The 19,430-nt window shown below is 40.8% G+C and overlaps 1 long non-coding RNA gene across 4 annotated transcripts; it reads left to right on the top strand.

Annotated features, from left to right (window-relative positions):
* Positions 1 to 2,139: 2,139 nt before the first annotated feature.
* Positions 2,140 to 7,832, top strand: LOC147999637 (uncharacterized). 4 transcript variants are annotated; one of them, XR_015642739.1, is made up of 4 exons: positions 2,140 to 4,503; positions 5,731 to 5,783; positions 5,876 to 6,031; positions 6,340 to 7,832. It is a non-coding gene; the product is annotated as an uncharacterized LOC147999637 (long non-coding RNA). The 4 variants fall into 4 exon arrangements; XR_015642740.1 differs by having other exon boundaries at positions 2,140 to 2,491; positions 4,382 to 4,503; positions 5,876 to 7,832; XR_015642741.1 differs by having other exon boundaries at positions 2,140 to 2,491; positions 4,394 to 4,503; positions 5,876 to 7,832.
* The last annotated feature ends 11,598 nt before the right edge of the window (positions 7,833 to 19,430 follow it).

The following is a 19,430-nucleotide window of genomic DNA, read 5'->3' on the forward strand; positions in this document are numbered from 1 at the left end:
ACCGACACGTATCTCACACAGGAGACAGAGGAATCGGCCCCGAGCCTCTTCAGGCAGGGGTTTATATAGGAGAAGCCAGAGGGTTTCGCGTGGTTATCACCAAGGGAAATGGGTACAAGGTCTCATCTGCAAGCAGTACGTGCGGGCTGGGGTGTGCTCGATATAGGAGAATGTCTTATCTTTATCTGTAGAGCAGGGAGTCATCCGTCCAGATGTCCCCCTTCCTGGAACAATCCCCTGACCTTGTTTTTGGGCTTGGCCGGGCACATCTCAGGCCAGCTCTGTCCTGCCCCCTTATCTGCTGTTCTTTTGCAGTTTTTATGAAGTTTTTATTTTAACTCTTCAGCTCCAAATGGTCCGGCAAGCCCTATAGTCTCCCTCAGGTAGTTCGGACCTTGTTTATGACTAACTTTTTGAAATTGAACTCTTCACTATTAACATAGTGGAGCATGTGGCTTTGTTATATGTTGGGGCATCTTTTGGCTATATGTCCAAGAGAGGTATAGCTGGGTCCTCAATTAGTTCATGTGCAATTTGCTGAGGAACCTCCAGACTGATTTCCAGAATGGTTGTACCAGTCTGCAACCCCACCAACAATGGAGGAGTGTTTCTCTTTCTCCACATCCTCGCCAGCATTTGCTGTCACCTGAGTTTTTGATCTTAGCCATTCTCACTGGTGTGAGGTGAAATCTCAGGGTTGTTTTGATTTACATTTCCCTTATGACTAAAGATATTGAACATTTCTTTAGGTGTTTCTCAGCCATTCGGCATTCCTCAGCTGTGAATTCTTTGTTTACCTCCAAACCCCATTTTTTAATAGGGTTATTTGTCTCCCTGCAGTCTAGCTTCTTGAGTACTTTGTATATTTTGGATATAAGCCCCCTATTGTAGGATTGGTAAAGATCTTTTCCCAATCTGTTGGTTGCCGTTTTGTTCTAACAACGATGTCCTTTGCATTACAGAAGCTTTGCAGTTTTATGAGATCCCATTTGTCAATTCTTGATGTTAGAGCATAAGCCATTGGTGTTTTGTTCAGGAAATTATCTCCCGTAGCCATGTGTTTGAGATTCTTCCCCACTTTTTCTTCTATTAGTTTGAGTGTATCTGGTTTGATGTGGAGGTCCTTGATCCACTTGCACTTAAGCTTTGTACAGGGTGATAAGCATGGATTGATTTGCATTCTTCTACATGTTGACCTCCAGTTGAACCAGCACCATTTGCTGAAAATGCTATCTTTTTTCCATTGGATGGTTTTGGCTCCTTTGTCAAAAATCAAGTGACCATAGGTGTGTGGGTTCATTTCTAGTTCTTCAATTCTGTTCCATTGGTCTATCTGTCTGTCTCTGTACCAATACCATGCAGTTTTTATCACTATTGCTCTGTAATACTTCTTGAGTTCAGGGATAGTGATTCCCCCGGAAGTCCTTTTATTATTGTTTTAGCTATCCTGGGTTTTTTGTTATTCCAGATGAATTTGCAAATTGTTCTGTCTAACTCTTTGAAGAATTGGGTTGGTATTTTGATGGGGATTATTTTTTCAGTTCTTAAAATGTTCTTTGTCCATGTTAATGAAAATTTACCATCTCTTTAAGTTAATACATTTTTAACTGTACTGAAATTAAATTTGCTTTAAGAAATGGATGTATACTATATTTAATTATATAAAATCTTAGTCTGTGAACTAGAAAATATCTTCTTGAGTGAGGGAAACCAGACCACAAAAGACACATACAGTATATATTAACAGATAAGGGGATAGCCCTGGATTTGGGCATGAATGGTAGTTGAGTTGCTTTGCCCACCAGCTCTCCACAACCATTACTACTCGGGTTGAATGACCCCCTCCCAGAAAGGGAATTGTACAAGCCCAAGACCCTCAACTATAGAAGTAAAAAGTAAGTTTTTAGATACACAGACTCAGAACTAAAATAAGCCTGGGAAAGTTCAGATGTGTCCAAGCTTTGTGGGACAAGCTGACCCATCATTTAGATGAAACAGACCATAAAAGAAAACAAAATGCAGAAACCAGACTAAATTATGGGCATTGCTCCATGGGCCACCTGACAGGAAAAAGAAACAGTCCCTGAGCCCCCAGAAGCCCTGACCACCATGTACTTTTTGCCAACTCATTGTTATGGTTATAGCCAAAATAGGTAACATACACGTATGCCTCATTTACTCCACCAATCACATCCCTGTAACCATGCATCTGCTTCTGTAAGCCTGCTTCTGCTCCCTAATGCCCTATAAAAACCCGTCCCTGGTTCTGCTAGGCGCGCCAGTCTTCCGAATTGACTGGGACGCCCACAGATACCTGTGTATCCTGATCAATAAAAATCCTCTTGCAGATTGCAGCCTGTGGACTCGGACTGGTCATTGGGCTTGAGGATCTCCCTCCTGAGGGAAGATTCTCTCTGAGAGTCTTACATATGCGGGGCTCGTCCGGGATCGGAGATCCTCTGCCCAGAGACCGCCGACCACCCACCCGGAGGTAAGCTGGCCAGCATTTGTCTTGTCCTGTCTTGTCTTGCTTTGTGACTTGTTCTGTAAATGCTTAGTTACTTGGCTTGGGTCTAGACCGTTTGTATTTGGGCAGGCCAGAGAAGGAGCTGACGAGCTCGGACTTCTCCCCCACAGCCCTGGAAGACGTTCCAAGGGTGTTTGGAGCCCAGTTTTTTGGGGGCTCAGCCTGTATCGGAAGGATACGTGGTTTTGGGTTGGAGGAGAGAGGAGAGAGCCGGATCCACTGAAGGATCTGGACCCTCGTCGCCTCTGTCTGAATCTTTGGTTTCAGTTTGACACCGAAGCCGCGCGGTGTGTCTGTCTGTCTGACTGTTGTAATTGTTTGTCTTCTTTGTGTCCTAATTTTCTTTGAACATCTGTGGAAATTGGTTATAGGATGGTTTGTCTTGGTCTTGTTTGTCTGGTTTGTTTTCTGTGGTATTGTCAAGTGTCTTTTTGGCTTCTGTTTCATTTTTGGACTTTGGACAGATGACTGTGTTTAAAATCATGGAATGACGACTGTGTTTAAAATCATGAAACTGTTTGCTTTGTTTGTCAAGGAGTTTTACTTGGTCCTCTTGGTGCTTAACTTGGAAATAATTTGCTTGAGAAAAATTGTTTTCTGCCGGGGAGTTTTATCTTTCTCTCTTGAGCCTCCTCCCCAAGGAGAGATGCCCCTCCCTTTGCTCCCCTTGTCCAGCCCAGCTGCTGTTAACCATTGTCTATGAAGAACTCCAGGTTAGTGAGTGACCCTGTCTGAAGCAAGTATTAACAAGAGCCTGAAAGCTTTACCTTAGATCCTGAAGAAAAATTCTCCCTGTTGCTTAAACATTCACAGCTTCTAAGGAAGGGACAGTACAGAGTAAAAAAATATAGGGGCTGAGGGTGATGAGCATACAGGCCTGCTAGCAAGCTGCAGGCTGCTTGTGGGCAGCAGCGCAGCTCTGGTCAAGTCAGCGTAAGAGGAGTTTCAAGGTGATGAGGCTGGCCGGGGTTGACGCTTTGAGAACAAAACGATAATATAGAGTTAGTGGTTGTTTTTATGAGACTTTTGGCCCTGAAATAATATATAATTCCAGTTGCTGCCTTCAGTGGCCAGACCTTCAACACTTGCTCACAGAAGGAGAGCGTTCATTAAGAGAAGTTCTTTAAGGGAGCCTGCCTTATCTGCTGGCCCTATTCCAAGAGAGGAGTTGATCTCTAACATTAATTAACCTTCCCTGTTAGTCATCATTGACATGGAGAGTGCCTTTGATCCTATCCCTTCAGCAGCCAGTTCCTACCCCTGTGGTCAAAATGCCCCAGGTTGGGGGGCAGAGAAGCCCCTAAAATAGTTTAGAAAAGAATCTGCAACAAACTGTGAAGAACTTTGTTTTGCCAGTCAAAATTTAGAATTCAGGCTTTGGCTGTGGCCAAGGTCAGGATTAATGTTTTCTTTTCCATGGGCCTTTAGCCCACTGAGACAGTTTGGTAAAGGGCTGCTACTGAGGTCCTGAAAACCCCAGGTGAACTGGTTACAATTCTTTTTTCAGCTGCTTAGTATCTAACACCCAGGTTCTAACATCTCTCCATCCTTTTGTTATTAGTTCTTACTGGAAGCCTAGTGCCATTTAGAGGATGGGTCTCTTGAACAATAAAGCCACTGAGCTGGCACTAAAGAAAGGTACTCCTTAAGGGAAAATCTAAGTCCAGAGAGACAACCTGTAACAGATAGACTGCCCCTCTGCTCACTTTTCTGTTTCACAGACACAAGGTCTTTTTGTCCCAAGAAAGTCCTCCTGGCTTAGCTGTGTGACTAAATGCTATTTGTCCTCTTCAGTGGACCTCTATTCTCAAGATTCTCTTGTTTTCTCACCATCCCATTTGAGATGCTTGTTAGTAACTGTTACAGGTCTTCTTTACCACTGAGGAAAGATGGAATCCTACTGGAGGCCAGAAAAAAGTGTTCCAGAGATGGATGAAAGGCCCTCACTTCTGCCTGCTCTCTTCAGACGCCTGAAGGTAGGGAGTGCTCCAGGTCTGCCACCAGACTCCAAGGGCGGGTCTCCGAGGGGCTGGAAAATGCCCCACCAATCTGGCTAAGATAAGGAAAAGATATAAAGAGAGAAAGTTACAGAAATTTGAAGGGTTAAGCTAAGTTGCTGAGAGTTAGTGTAAGTTGCAGAGAAAGTAAGAGAAAGAGGAAAGAAGGTAAAAAGAGCAGGAAGCTAGGGAAGAAAAGAGACAAAAAGAAGAAGCTAGAGAGCTAAAGAGGGATAAAAGACAGGAGAGGAACATATACTGGCCACAGTAGTTGGGGAACCTAGGAAGACAGTACCTGGCAACAGAAGAGAATTCCTAGCTAAAGATCAGTGTGCCTATCGCAAGGAAAAAGGACACTGGGTCAGGGACTGCCCGAGGAAGAACAAGAGGGGCCTCTTCAGCAGCCCCGATGGCAAGCCTCTTGGTCCTAGAGTACTGGCTATGTGCAAAGATAGAAGGGAAGCCTGCCCAGTTGTTTTGTGAATACGGGGGCCCAACACTCTGTGCTCCTCCGCCCAAATGGGCTAGTGTCCAGCAAAAGACCTTGAGTACGGGGGCTACTGACAACAAACGATACTCATGGACTACCCGAAGAACGGTGGACCCTGGTGTGGGCTGGGTATCCCACTTGTTCCTTGTGATTCCAGACTGCCCCTACGAGTCTAAACCCTGCAGCCCTGCTCCCGGACCCCGACCTAGACACCCCCCTTCATGACTGTCAACAGGAGCTCACTAAAAGTGGCATAAAGATTGGACTGATCAGCCAGCAGAGGGGGTAGATGCCATCTGGTTCATAGATGGGAGCAGCTTCTTACAGAAGGAAAAAGATGGGCTGGGGCAACAGTGGTAGATGGAAACAGAGTCATATGGGCTCAGGCCCTACCAGAAGGCACTTCTACTCAGAGGGTAGAGCTCGCTCCCCTCACTAAAGCCCTTGAACTGAGAAAGAGACTTAACATCTCTGTGGACAGCAGCAGAGGGGCCTGCTGACATCTGAGGGCAAGAAAAAAGAGATTCTGGCTCTCTTAAGGGCCCTCCATGACCCAGCCAGGCCGAGGAAGAGACTCTGGTACACCTCAACAAGAAAGAAAATCCTGCTACAATTTTTACAGGCAGAGGCCATGGTAAAACAAATAGATCAATAGACTAACTTAGGGGTAAGCAAACTCATCCAGACGTTTTCAAAAACTAAATATTATGTCACAGGTCTCAAGTATCTCGTGGAACAGATAGTGCACTGATGTATACCATGCCAAAAGGTAACTGTTTTCCGGAAAGTTGACTGGATACTACTGAGAAGTGGACTTCACAGAGATAAAACCAGGAAAATATGATTTCAAATGTCTCCTAGTGTTTATAGATATCTCTTCGGGAATAGATAGAAGCTTTCCCCACCAAGCAAGAGATGGCCTCTACAATCATCAAGAAGATACTGGAAGAAATCTTCTCCCGATTTGAAATGCCCAAGGTAATCTGGTCAGACAACAGCACTACTTTCGTTGCCAAGGTAAGCCAGAGTGTGGCCAGGTATTTAGAGGTTGATTGAAAATTACGTTGTATTTACAGACCTCAAAGTTCAGGACAGATAGAGTAAATAAATAAAATTTTAAAAGAGAGACCCTAACCAAATTGACCATGGAGACTGGCACAGACTGGGTGACACTCCTTCCCTCTTGTTCTCTTTAGAGCAAGAAATACCCCTTCCAGATTCATCTTTACCCCCTTTGAGATCTTATATGGGGCCTCAGCTCCCCTGACTGTATTAGATGATGTTACTGAACCAACATGTCATAGTAATAATGATTTGTATGCCAGGCTAAAAGACCTACAGGTGATATAGAAAGAAATCTGCTCACAGCTGACAGCAGACTATGACCCAGAGACCCCTGAGACATGTCATCAGTTCCAGGTTGGAGACTGCAGCTACACTGAGCCCAGACACTCGAGCCTCGCTGGAAAGGACCGTACCTGGTGCTGCTGACCACCCTGTCAGCCGTCAATTCTCAGCCCTCACCAGCAGCGTACTAGCTGTTGGGGCTGAGAGCTGGGACCTAGAGGGACACTCAGAACTTCAAAAAGCTCCCTAGACTTAAGTGACTGGGAGGTTGCTATAATGCTCACTTGAGGAGTGTGTTTTAAAAATAAGAATTTCATGTTTGCCTGTTTGCCCTGGGTTCCCTCGGAATAGGTGTAAGGATAGGCTTGATTTTTATTGCAAATGATGTAACATTACATATGTTAGTACTCCTAACACTTCTTGGGACTGTGCCTCAGGGATCACAACCTATATAAGTTTAGAAGTTCTAAAAGACCTTGATTTATAGGTTCAGATAGTGTCCAGATTAGAATCCTGATGCTAAAGACTTAATAAGACACAAAAGAGAGTTGAAAATTATTTAAGGCTATCTAGGTGCTACAAGGACAGCACAAGGACATCTACAGTAGCCCTACAATGCAAGGCTTATAGAGAATTCAGAACTGCCATTGACTCAGATATAAAAAGAGTAAAAAAGACTTTTTAGCTGACCTCCAAGAATACCTAACCTCCCTCTCAGAGGTAGTCCTTCAAAATAGGAGAAGATTAGACCTGATATTCCTTAAAGAAGGAGTTTATGTGCTACACTAAAAGAAGAATGTTGTTACTATGCAGATCAGACAGGAATAGTAAGAGATACAGACTTTCAGTCATTCAAACTTTTGTGCTGAGACAACAGAACCAGATGGTGAAACAACAAGAAACAGAGGTACGTTAACCAAGTTGAGTGGAAGATTCCACTCAAGGACAAAAAGAAAATGGGGGAATGAAAGACCCCCTCCCAGAAAGGGAATTGTACAAGCCCAAGACCCTCAACTATAGAAGTAAAAAGTAAGTTTTTAGATACACAGACTCAGAACTAAAATAAGCCTGGGAAAGTTCAGATGTGTCCAAGCTTTGTGGGACAAGCTGAACCATCATTTAGACGAAACAGACCATAAAAGAAAACAAAATGCAGAAACCAGACTAAATTATGGGCATTGCTCCATGTGCCACCTGACAGGAAAAAGAAACAGTCCCTGAGCCCCCAGAAGCCCTGACCACCATGTACTTTTTGCCAACTCATTGTTATGGTTATAGCCAAAATAGGTAACATACACGTATGCCTCATTTACTCCACCAATCACATCCCTGTAACCATGCATCTGCTTCTGTAAGCCTGCTTCTGCTCCCTAATGCCCTATAAAAACCTGTCCCTGGTTCTTCCGAATAGACTGGGACGCCCACAGATACCTGTGTATCCTGATCAATAAAAATCCTCTTGCAGATTGCAGCCTGTGGACTCGGACTGGTCATTGGGCTTGAGGATCTCCCACCTGAGGGAAGATTCTCTCTGAGAGTCTTACAGGGTCAGCCCTTGGCACTGCCTAGAATTGCTCACCCAATGCCTCAGCTAGCAAGTTCTACCTCTCATGCTGTAAAGGCTCGATTATACGTGAGTTCACTATCAGGAACAGATATAATTTACAGATCAGTTGAGGTTTGGATACCTCTCTCCTGCATGTTGCATGTAGCATCAGAGAGGGGCCAGCACTCCTGTTCTCACACCCTCAGTCTGCTCCATGGTGCCATTACAATCAAGGCCAGATCCACTTTGGTATCCAGTTGAAGTACAGCATTGTGTTTCCCAAATGCTGCAACCAGCAAAGTATATGCTTAGCTCTCATCAATGTTACAGCCAGTGAGTGGTGGGGTCCACACAGCCATTGGGTATTGAAAGGAAAATTATACAGATTTAGGGTTTAAAAATATGAAGTTAAAAGAATAAGTTTCAAAATTCACAGACTCAGGGCTAAACACTGTGAAAAGCAAGTCCAGGCAGCCCTGCCCGGACTAACAGACCATAAAGATAAAGAAAAGGAATGCAAAAACCAGCCTGAGTTATCAGGTCTGACTCATAAACCATTTGGCAGGAGGGCACCTCCCCCAGCTTACTCAGAGTCACACTTTAACCAGATGTCCTTCAAACACAGATAAGCCCCTAGCTTCTAAAACCCTGAATGCCCCAGTCAGCATGTACTCTTCTGCTGTGCTGTAATCTCACTGCTATGTTTAAATGAGCCAATCACTTACAGCCGTGCCAAAAATTAGCCGCCACTGTTTGAAACAGCCAATTATGTGAAAATGCGCCAAAACCCCTAGCCTTCCCTATATAAATCCCTGATTTTTGAGTTTTGGGGTCTACACCTCTGTCTCCTGCACTGGATACGTGTCAGCCTGGAGATTTCCGTAATAGATCTCTGTAATAAACCTCGCCTTTGCTTATTACATGCAAAATGGTCTCTCTGTGTCTGGGGTCCGCAATTTCCCGAGACTTGAGTAAGGGTCTCTCTTCGGGGATCTTTCAATTTGGGGCTCATCCGAAATTGGTGTTTCCTGGGGTGCGCCATCCCGAGACTCGAGCTAGGTTCTTTCAGTATCACATATTATTCCAGATGGCAGTCCAGACCAAGGACAACCACATGGTCCTAAGTGGTAATATGAGCCATTGTCATTCACATAATCCCTTGCTGCTTCATGGGCATAGACACAGGCATGACCATCAGTTGTAGCATGGACTTGGAATTCACCATGGCCTGAGGGGTCAGGGCAGGCTATCCATACCAGTCTGTTCTTCTCGATCCTTGACTCTGTAGTTCTGTCTTTATTCACATTGCTGAAACTATTCCACTTTCATTTTTCTACCATCTGTCTATCACACACTTGCACATTCTAACAGTTCCCAATGTGAGGAGCAGTGGGCTGACCTCTGGCTATATTCCTCTTATCTGTGCCACATGGTGTGGCTGCAGACAGGACTCTGGTTGTCCCTACCTGTTCTGTGTGTTCTGGCTTTTCTTTTCTTTCTTTTTAAAGGAAAATATCTTTAATCGTTTTCTACATTCCAGTCATTATCTCCCTCTTGTTCTTCCCTCTAACAGTTTCTAACCCAATTACTGTTCCCAAACTCCAAAGGCATGTCTCACCCACCCCACCAGACCTCCCCACTCCCTGGTGCCTCAAGTCTATATAGCTATATAATAGATATATTTGTATATAGAGACCTTTTGTATAAAGGAATATATGAAAACGTATCTATTATATCTATTTAAATGCCAATTTACATATGTACATATGCAATATATACATATATTTTCTAAGTTGGACTCCATTTTCTCCAAGATTAAGATCAACAATTGACAATGGGAATTTATAGAGATGAATATACATACATATGTAATATATTTATCTCTATGTTTACCTATATTAACATGTATAATTGTCTATATGTGTATCTGAATCATATATACCTGTAACATCAATGTTAATTCATATAAACATGTATCTTTTATCTTTAGTTGTACTATAGTATAGGTATGCATAGATAAAAAGTTACAGATACACATATAAAGCATAATTTATGATTTATTCCTACTGTTTCTAGGTTTTTATTTCAGGTTTATGTGTTTAATCCATCTTTAGATAGTTTTGTTAAAAGGTGAAAATCAAAGTGATAAACCTGCCTGCCATTTGTAGAAGGTTTTTAGTTGATTTTTTTGATTTAGCTAATAAGATGTAATCTGCAGAGAAGGCTAGCTTTACTTGTTCTTTACTTATTTGCATCAGATTAATCTCCTTCTTTTGCCTTCTTGGTCCAGCTAGAGTATACAGTAAAATACTGAATTCTTTTATGTTGACGATAGTTTTCGCTATCCTGGGGTTTTTGTTATTCCAAATAAATTTATATATTACTCTTTTTGACTATGTGAAGAATTGACTTGAATCTATTTATTGCTTTCACCAAGAAGGTCATTTTTACTATCTTAACCCTGCCAATCTTCCTACCTTCTAGGATCTTCTTAAAGTTCTTTCTTCAGAGACTTAAAGTTCTTGTCATACAGATCTTTCACTTGCTTGGTTAGAGTCATACCGAAGTATTTTATTTGTGACAATTGTGAAGTATGTCATTTCCCTAATTTCTTCCTCAGCCTGTTTATCCTTTGAGTAGAGGAAGGCTACTGATTTACTTGAGTTAATTTTATATCCAATCAATTTGCTGAAGTTTTTTCAGGTTTAGGAGTTCCCTGGCAGAGTTTTTGTGGGTCACATACATATACTACCATATCATCTGCAAATAGTGATATTTTGACTTCTTTTCCTATTTGTATCCCTTTGACACTTTTTGTTGTCTAATTCCAGTGTCTAGTATTTGAATAGGAAGGGAGATAGTGCATTGTTTAGTAGGATTGTTTCAAATTTCTCTCCATTTAGTTTGATATTGGCTACTGGGTTGCTGTATATTGCTGTTATTATGTTTAGATATGGGCCTTGAATTCCGGAACTTTCCCAAGTGTTGTTTTTTTCATGATGTATTCTTGAATTTTGTCAAATGGTTTCTCAGCATTAAATGAAATGATGATCTGTTTTTTTTTTCCTTTGAATTTGTTTATATAGTGGAGTACATTGATGGATTTTTTATATATTGTATCATCCCTGCATCGCTGGGATAAAGTCAACTTGATCAGGATAGATAATCATTTTGGTGTGTTCTTGCCTTTAGTTTGAGATAATTTTATTGACTATTTTTGTGCCGAGGTTAACCACGGAAATTGTTGGGCCTTTGGTTTAGGTATAAGCACAATTGTGGCCTTAAAGAAAGAACATGGTAGTGTTCCTTCTGTTTCTATTTTGTGGAATAGTTTGGACAGTATTAGTATGAGGTCTTCTATGAAGGTCTGTTAGAATTCTGCACTAAACACATCTGTTCCGGGACTTTTTTTGGTTGCCAGACTTTTAATAACTGCTTTTATTTCTTTGGGGGTTTGGGATTATTTTGATGGTTTACCTGATCCTGATTTAACTTTGGCACCTGGTAGTTGTCCAGAAAATTGTTCATTTTATCCAGATTTCCTAGTGTTGCTGAGTACAAGTTTTTGTACTAATATGTGATAATTTTTAAAATTTCCTCCATTTCTGTTGCCATGTCTCTCTTTTTCATTTCTGATTTTGTTAATTTGGAATCTGTCTTTGTGCTTTCTGGTTAGTCTGGGTAAGGGTTTTTCTATCATTTTGATTTTCTCAAATAACCAGCACATGGTTTTGTTGATTTTTTTTTGTATAATTGTTTTTCTTTCTACTTAGTTCAATTCAGCCCGAGTTTGATTGTTTCCTGCTATCTACTCTTGGGTGTATTTGCTTCTTTTTTTGTTCTAGTGCTTTCAGGTGTGTTGTCAAGCTGTTAGTGTATGCTCTCTTCAACTGCATTTGGAGGCACTCAGAACTTTGACTTTTTCTCTTAGCACTCCATCTATGTCAATTGAGAGTTTGCTGGATATAGTAGCCTGGGCTGGCATTTGAGTTCTCTTAGGGTGTATATGGCATCTGCCCAGGATCTTCTGGTTAAATAGTCTCTGGTGAGAAGTCTGGTGTAATTCTAATAGGTATGCCTTGACCTTTTTTCCATACTGCTTTCAAAATTCTTTCTTTGTTTTGTGAATTTGGTGTTTTGACTATTATGGGATAGGAGGATTTCTTTTCTGGTGCTATCTATTTGGAGTTCTGTAGGCTTCTTGCATGATTAAGAACATATGTTCTTTCGGTTAGGGAAGCTTTCTTCAAAATTTTATTGAAGATATTTTTTATTGGACTTTTTAATTTACATTTCAAATATTTTGCCCTTTCCTTATTGCCCATCCATAAGGCCCTTATGCTATCTCCCTCCACCTTTTCCTTTAAGGGTGTTTCCCCTTCCCATCCATCACCCATTCCCTCTCCCTACCCTGACATTCCCCTACACTAGGGGTTCTACCTTGGCAAGACCAAGGGCTATTTCTCCCATTGGTACCCAACAAGACCCTCCTCTGCTTCACATGCAGGTGGAGCCTTGGGTCTATCCATGTGTACTCTTTGAATACTGCTTTAGTCTCTAAGATCTATGTTTGGTTGATATTGTTGTTCTTTTGGGGTTGCAAGCCCCTTAAGCTCCCTCAATCCTTTCTCTAATTCCTCCCATTCTCAGTTTAATGGTTTGCTGCTAGCATTTGCCTCTGTATTTGTCATGCTCTGGCTGAGCTTCTCAGGAGAAAACTATATCAGGTTCCTGTTGGCTTTATCAATATTGTCCAGTTTTGGTTGGTGTACTTATGGGCTACATCCCCAGTGGGGCAGGCTCTGAATGGACATTCCTTCAGTCTCTGCTCCAAACATTGCCTTCATATCCCCTCCTATGAATATTTTTGTTCCCCCTTTTAAGAAGGAGTTAAGCTTCTGCACTTTGGTCATCCTCCTTCTTGTGCTTCATGTAGTCTATGTTTATATCTTGGGTAAACCGAGCTTTTGGGCTAATAACTTCTTATCAGTGAGTGCATACAATGTACGTTTTTTAAAATTGGGTTACCTTACTCAGGATATGTCCGGGGCCACCTCACCTACTTATGCCTTTCTTTGTCTGGACTAGGTGTTTTCCCCTCCATAGGCCCTTGTTTTCAAGTAACATACATTTGAGTTACCACCTCTCAAGAATACTGGAGACGTCCTGGTGTGTTGCTTCTACACTAGAATGAGATTTCATTCTATTGTTAGTTAGAAGCTTCAGGAAACTGATATTTATTGTATGTTGGAAGTTTTAGGGAAATCAAAAATTCTGCCATTGTTTTCTGATGTGATGTATGTTTATTGTTGACTTGATTATCAGTTTGTGTTGTGTGAGTTTTCTGCTTTTAAGCAAGTACTCTTTGCTTTATTAGATGAGACTTGAACATAATACTGTCTTGTCTCCATTTCTCATGTCTCTTGTTCGATCCATTCCCATTCCTCTCTCCAGCATCTCTGTTGACATTCCCGTGGGCTGTGACAAGGATGGTATTTTCTAGTTCCTTCCATTTGCCTATGAATTTCATGAGGTTACTGTTTTTGAAAACTGATCTGTACTCCATTGTGTAGATGTACCACATTTCCTGTGTCCATCCCTCTGTTGAAAGGCATCTGGCTGTTTCCACCTTCTGGCTATTATAAATAAGACTGCTATGAACATAGTGAAGTATGTTTCCTTGTTGTATGTTGGACCATTTGGGTATATGCCCAGGAGAAGTATGGCCTTTTGCATTTTATATTACCCTTGATGGTTGTGTTGATGGTTTCTATGGCATCTTCTGTCCCTGTGATTCTCTCTTCTGTCTCTTGTATTCTATTGGTGATGCTTGCATCTATGACTCTTGATCTCTTTCCTAGGATTTGTATATTCAGGGTTATCTCCTTTTGTGCTTTCTTTAGTATTCCCATATCCATTTCTAAATCCTGGATGGTTATGTTCAATTTCTTCACATGTTTGGGTTTTCCTGTAATTCTTTAAGGCATTCTTGTCTTTTTTTAAGGGCTTCTACTTGTTTACCTTTGTTGTACTATATTTCTTTAGGAGAGTTATTTGTGTCCTTCTTAATGTCCTCCATCATCAACTTGAGATGTGATTTTAATTGCAAATCTTGCTTTTACAGTGTGTTGGGAGATTCAGTATTTGCTTTGGTGGGAGAACTGTGTTCTGATGATGCCAAGTAGTCTTGGTTTCTGTTGCTTAGGTTCCTGCACTTGTCTTTTGCCATTAGGTTGTCTCTGGAGTTAGCTTGTCTTACTGTCTCTTACAGTGGCTTTACCCATGCGTGTCTGCAGTCCTGCAGACCTGTTTTCTTACAGTTGTATCTGGGTACAGACAGCTGAGGGACCGCTTTAGCTCCAGGAGCAGGCAGAAGTCAAAATATTCATGTCACAGATTGCTCCTGGGTTTGTGTGTCCTGAGGCCTGCAGGCTGGTTGCTTGCAGCAGAAGAGTTGGCCTTTCCTCTGCTATGAGATGTGTCCCTGCTCCTGGTGACTGGCTTTCATCTCTGGGCACATGCAGAAATAGGAAGGCTATTGTCATAAGTATAAATCAGTGAGAATACTATTGCTCTTTCCCCTTCATCACTCTAAGACAAAAATTGGGAAAATTTAGTAATCATCTTGTAACCTAGTGAGTGTTATAGAAACTGATAAAAAAGAATTCATTTATACCAACCTAATTTTATGTAAAGTTGGACAGTCTCATGATCCCATTTCATAGACTCTATAAATTTTACATGCTCTGTATTTATCACTTGTCCTATCTATGAGGTGCAAATCCCCTCCATCCACTATTTTACCCTTTTAAGGCTTTTTAGAGCCAGTATCTCACCATGTACCTCCTGCTATCTTGTAACCTACTATGTAGACCATCTTGATCTCAAACTCAGAGACACATCTGCCTCTGTGAGTGCCAGGATAAAAGTTGTACACAATTGTACCTGTCACTCTCCTGCTTTCTATAGAAAGAAGGAATCTGCCATCTCTTCTATAATCACAAATAGACATCTCTCTTAATTTTAGATACAAGAGCAATATTTGTTCTAACATAAAATTATAATTTATAACTTCAATGTGTTCTTAGAAAGCAGAAGCATCATTTTATTTTGGAGAGGAAAGGATTTATTTGACTTATATTTCTGTATCACTGTTCTTCATTGGAAGAATTCGAGGCAGGAGCTCATGGAAGGACCTGAAAGTAGGAACTGATGCAGAGCAGTGAATTGTACAGCTTACCAGATTGCTCAACCTGCTTTCTTATATATTCCAGGATCATCTGCTTAGAGGTAGCACTGACCACGGTGATCTAAGCCCTCCCACATGAAGAGAATACCCTAGAACCTTGCCTACAAGCCAATTATTGAGAGACATCTTATCAATCAAAATTCCTCTTTTCCAGATGCCCATGGCTATGTCAAGTCGATATAAAACCAGCAAGTACATCCGACTTCCAAAATTTAATTTTAAAAATCCCAAATTTTTGAGGGAGAAAAAAACAGAAAGAAATACTGGGAACCATGGGAAAATATTTTAGTATATTTTTTCAGAACTTTTGCTCTTCAAATATATTTCTTCTTTAAGATGAGACAATATGCTTACTCATATTATGAAAATTGTCCTAACATATCTCTGTTTTCTTATTTTTTACTTTTTAAAATTTTTTATTTTTCTTTGATATTTTATGTATTTACCTTTCAAATGTTATCCCCTTCCTCCATTCTTGAGTATGCCTCCCTCCTCTCCCTTCTTCTATGAGGAAGCACTCCAAGTCCCCTTCAATGCCCTGGCATTGCTCTACACTGTAGAAGTAAGTCATCACAGAACCAAAGGCTTTTCTATCTATTGATTCAGCTCCTGCAGGCTTTCCTCTAACTCCTCCATTGGGGACCCCTGGTTCAGTCAAATGTTTAGCTGCAAGCATCCTCATCTGTATCAGTAGTACTCTGGCAGATCCTCTCAGGAGACTTCCATGTCAGGCTTCTGTCAGCAAGCACTTCTTGGCATCAGCAATAGTGTCAGGGTTTGGTGGCTGGATATGGGATGGATCCCCAAGTTATGCAGTTTCTGAATGACCTTTTCTTTAGTCCTTGGTCTACTCTTTATCCCTGTATTTCCACCAGTGAATATTTTGTTCTCCCTTCTAAGATGTACTGAAGCACCCACACTTTCGACTTCTTCTTGAGCTTCACATGGTCTTTGAATTTTTTCCAAACCTTTGGGCTAATTTCCACTTATCAATAAGTGTTTACCATGTATGTTCTTTTGTAAATGTGTTACCACACTTAAGATGATATCTTTTAGTTCCATCCATTTTACTAAGGATTTCATGTATTCATTGTTTTAGTTGAGTAGTATTCCATTGTATACATTTACTACATTTTGAATATACATTATTCTGATAAAGGATATTTGGGTTCTTTCCAGCTTCTGCCTATTATAAATAAGGCTGTTATGAATATATGGAAGCATGTATCCTTGTTATATGTTGAAGTATCTTCTTGTTGTATGCCGAGGGGTGGTATAGCTGGATCCCCAGGTAGTACTATGTCCAAGATTTTTAGGAACTGCCATACTGATTTCCATTGGTTTTCTGTTTAGGAAAATTTCACCTAGTATCTATGTGTTCTTTAATTTCTATCTTTATTTCTTTCTTGACCAAGTTGTCATTGAGTAGAACATTGTTCAGCTTCCATGCATTTGTGGGGTTCCTGTTGTTTTTGTTATTATTGAAGACCAGACTTAGCCCATGGTGATATTATAGGATGCATGGGATTATTTCAGATCTTCCTTATAATTTTTGATATTTTTTGGTTGAAAATCAATTATGTTTGATATTGAGATGGCTATTCCAGCTTCTTTCTTGGGACCAAATGCTCAGAATTTTTTTTCCAGCCTTTTACCCCGAGGTAGTGTCTGTCTTTGTCACTGAGGTGCATTTCCTGTATCCAACAAAATGCTGGTTCCTGTTATTTGTCCAATCTGTTAGTCCATGTCTTTTTATCGGGGAGTTGAGTCCATTGTTGTTAAGAGATATTAAGGAATAGAGGTTGTTGTTTCCTTTTATTTTTGTAGTTAGAGATGGAATTATGTTTGTGTGGCTACCTTCTTCTTTTTGTTGTAAGATATCTTTCTTGCTTTTTCTAGGGTGGAGTTTCCCTCCTTGTGTTGGAGTTTTTCATCTATTAGGCTTTGTAGGACTGGACATGTTGAAAGATGTTGTGTAAATTTGGATTTGTCATGGAATATCATGGTTTCTCCATCTATATTAATTGAGAATTTCGCTGGAAATAGTAGTCTGGGCTAGCATTTATGTTCTCTCTGTATTACCTCTGCTTAGTACGTTCTGGATTTCACAGTCTCTGGTGGGAAGTCTGATATAATTTTCATAGATATGACTTTATAAATGATTTGACACTTTTCCTGTACTGCTTTTAATATTCTTAGTTTGGTGCATTTGAGGGTTTGACTATTATGGGATCAGAGGAATTTCTTTTCTAATCCAATCTATTTGTAGTTATGTAGGCTCCATGTATGATTATGGGTATCTTTCTTTAGGTAAGGAAAGTTTTCTTCTATAATTTTTTGAAGATATTTACTGGACCTTTAATTTGGGCATTGTCACTTTCTTCTATTCCTATTATCTTTAGGTTTGGTCTTTTCATTGTAGGTTGATGCCTTTATGCAGGTGAAGGCAGGTACAGGATGGGGCCTGTCACTGGACAAGAAGGAACAATGGGCAGGAGCAACATTTTAGAGGAAGAGGAGACTGGAAGGAGATGAGAGGGAAACAGCTGAGAGAGTACATGGCAGGGAATGTTAAGATTTGTCTTTGCACATCTACAGGTTATTATGATTATTTTTAAGTCATGCTTGTGTACAGGGCTAGATGATCAAATTATATCTTATCAATTGGAACAGAGGTTATTGTGTTGTGTGTTTTTCATATGACGGTTTAATTGAGTTTAAGCGAGTGTGTGGTGATTGGATACACTGGGATGCTACAGAATTGGGATGTATGTGTCTGACATGGTGGCAACTTTCCTTGGAAACTAGATGGGTAGAGAGATTGTTGCCAGGTTCTGAGAGTAAGTAGTCTTCGGCAGTGTGATATGGGATGGAGCTTAGCAGGCGAAACAGTTTGTTGACTGAGATGAAAATATCCAATAGATTCCATGTGGCACTATGGTTCCAGAACTACTGGGGATAAAAAAATCCTCCTTTTTAATTTTACTGCAACATCTCTTGTGTCCAGGAGTTCCTAGATGTGTTGGCTTGGGAGCCTTTTCCATTTTGCATTTTCTTTGATGGTTGTATCTATGTTTTCTATGGTATTTTCTTTCCCTGAAATTCTCTCTTCTATCTCTTGTATTATGTTGGTGATGCTTGTCTGTGTCTCTTGATCTCTTTCCTAGGTTTTATATCTCCAATGTTGCCTCCCATTGTGATTACTTTCTTGTTTCTATTTTCACTTTTAGATCCTGGATTGTTTTGTTCAATTCCTTCACCTGTTTGTGTTTTCCTGTAATTTTTAAGGGATTTCTGTGTTTCTTCTTTAAGGACTTCTATTAGTTTTCCTGTGTTGTCATTTCTTACTTTCATTCATTCACTCTTTCTTTCTCTTTTTCTTTCTTTCTAAACTTTAAAAAGAATTTTATTTTTCATTGAGATATATCTACTCTGTATGTCACTTGCTGTTTTGGAACTCTCTTTGTACATGAGTGTGGCCTCAAACTTATAGAGACCTACCTGCTTTGGGGCAGGGAGAGGGAGCTTGGATAAAAGGCATGTTCAGGAATCCCCCAGTTTTTTCATTTACTTTTCAAATGTTATCCACTTTCCCTGTTTCCCATCCCTAAACCCCCATCCCCTACCCTCTCACCCATCTTCTATAGTGTGTTCTGCTACCTGTCAACCCACACCTTCCTGCTTTCCCAACTTGACATTCCCCTATACTTGGGGGGGTCAGCCTTGGCAGGGCCAAGTGCTTCTCCTCCCATTGGTGCCCAAGATGGTTATCCACTGCTACATATGCTTCTGGAGCCATGGGTCTGTCAATGTGTACTATTAGGGTTGTGGTTTGGTCTATGGGAGCACTGGTTGTTTGATATTTTTGTTCTTGTGGGGTTCCAAAGCACTTAATCTCCTTCAATCCTTTCTCTAACTCTTCCAATTCAGACCAAGTTCTCAGTTCAATGATTGACTGTGAGCTGTCACCTCTGTATTTGTCATGCTTTGACAGATATCTCAGGAGATAGCTATATCAGGCTCCTGTCAGCATGAATTTCTTGGCATTAGTAACATTGTCTGGGTTTGGTGGCTGTGTGTTTATGGATTAGATCTCTATTTGGGGCAGTCTTTGAATGTCCATTCCTTCAGTCTCTGCTCCAAACTTTGTCTCCTTATCTCCTCCTATGAATAGTTTTGTTACCTCTTTTAAGAAGGAATGAAGCATCTACATTCTCATTGTCCTTTTCCTTTAGCTTCATGTGATCTGTGTATTGTATGTTGGGTAATCCAAA

This window comes from Rattus norvegicus, chromosome 18, assembly GCF_021556685.1.
Source record: "Rattus norvegicus strain SHRSP/BbbUtx chromosome 18, alternate assembly SHRSP_T2T, whole genome shotgun sequence".
Lineage (NCBI taxonomy): Eukaryota > Metazoa > Chordata > Mammalia > Rodentia > Muridae > Rattus > Rattus norvegicus.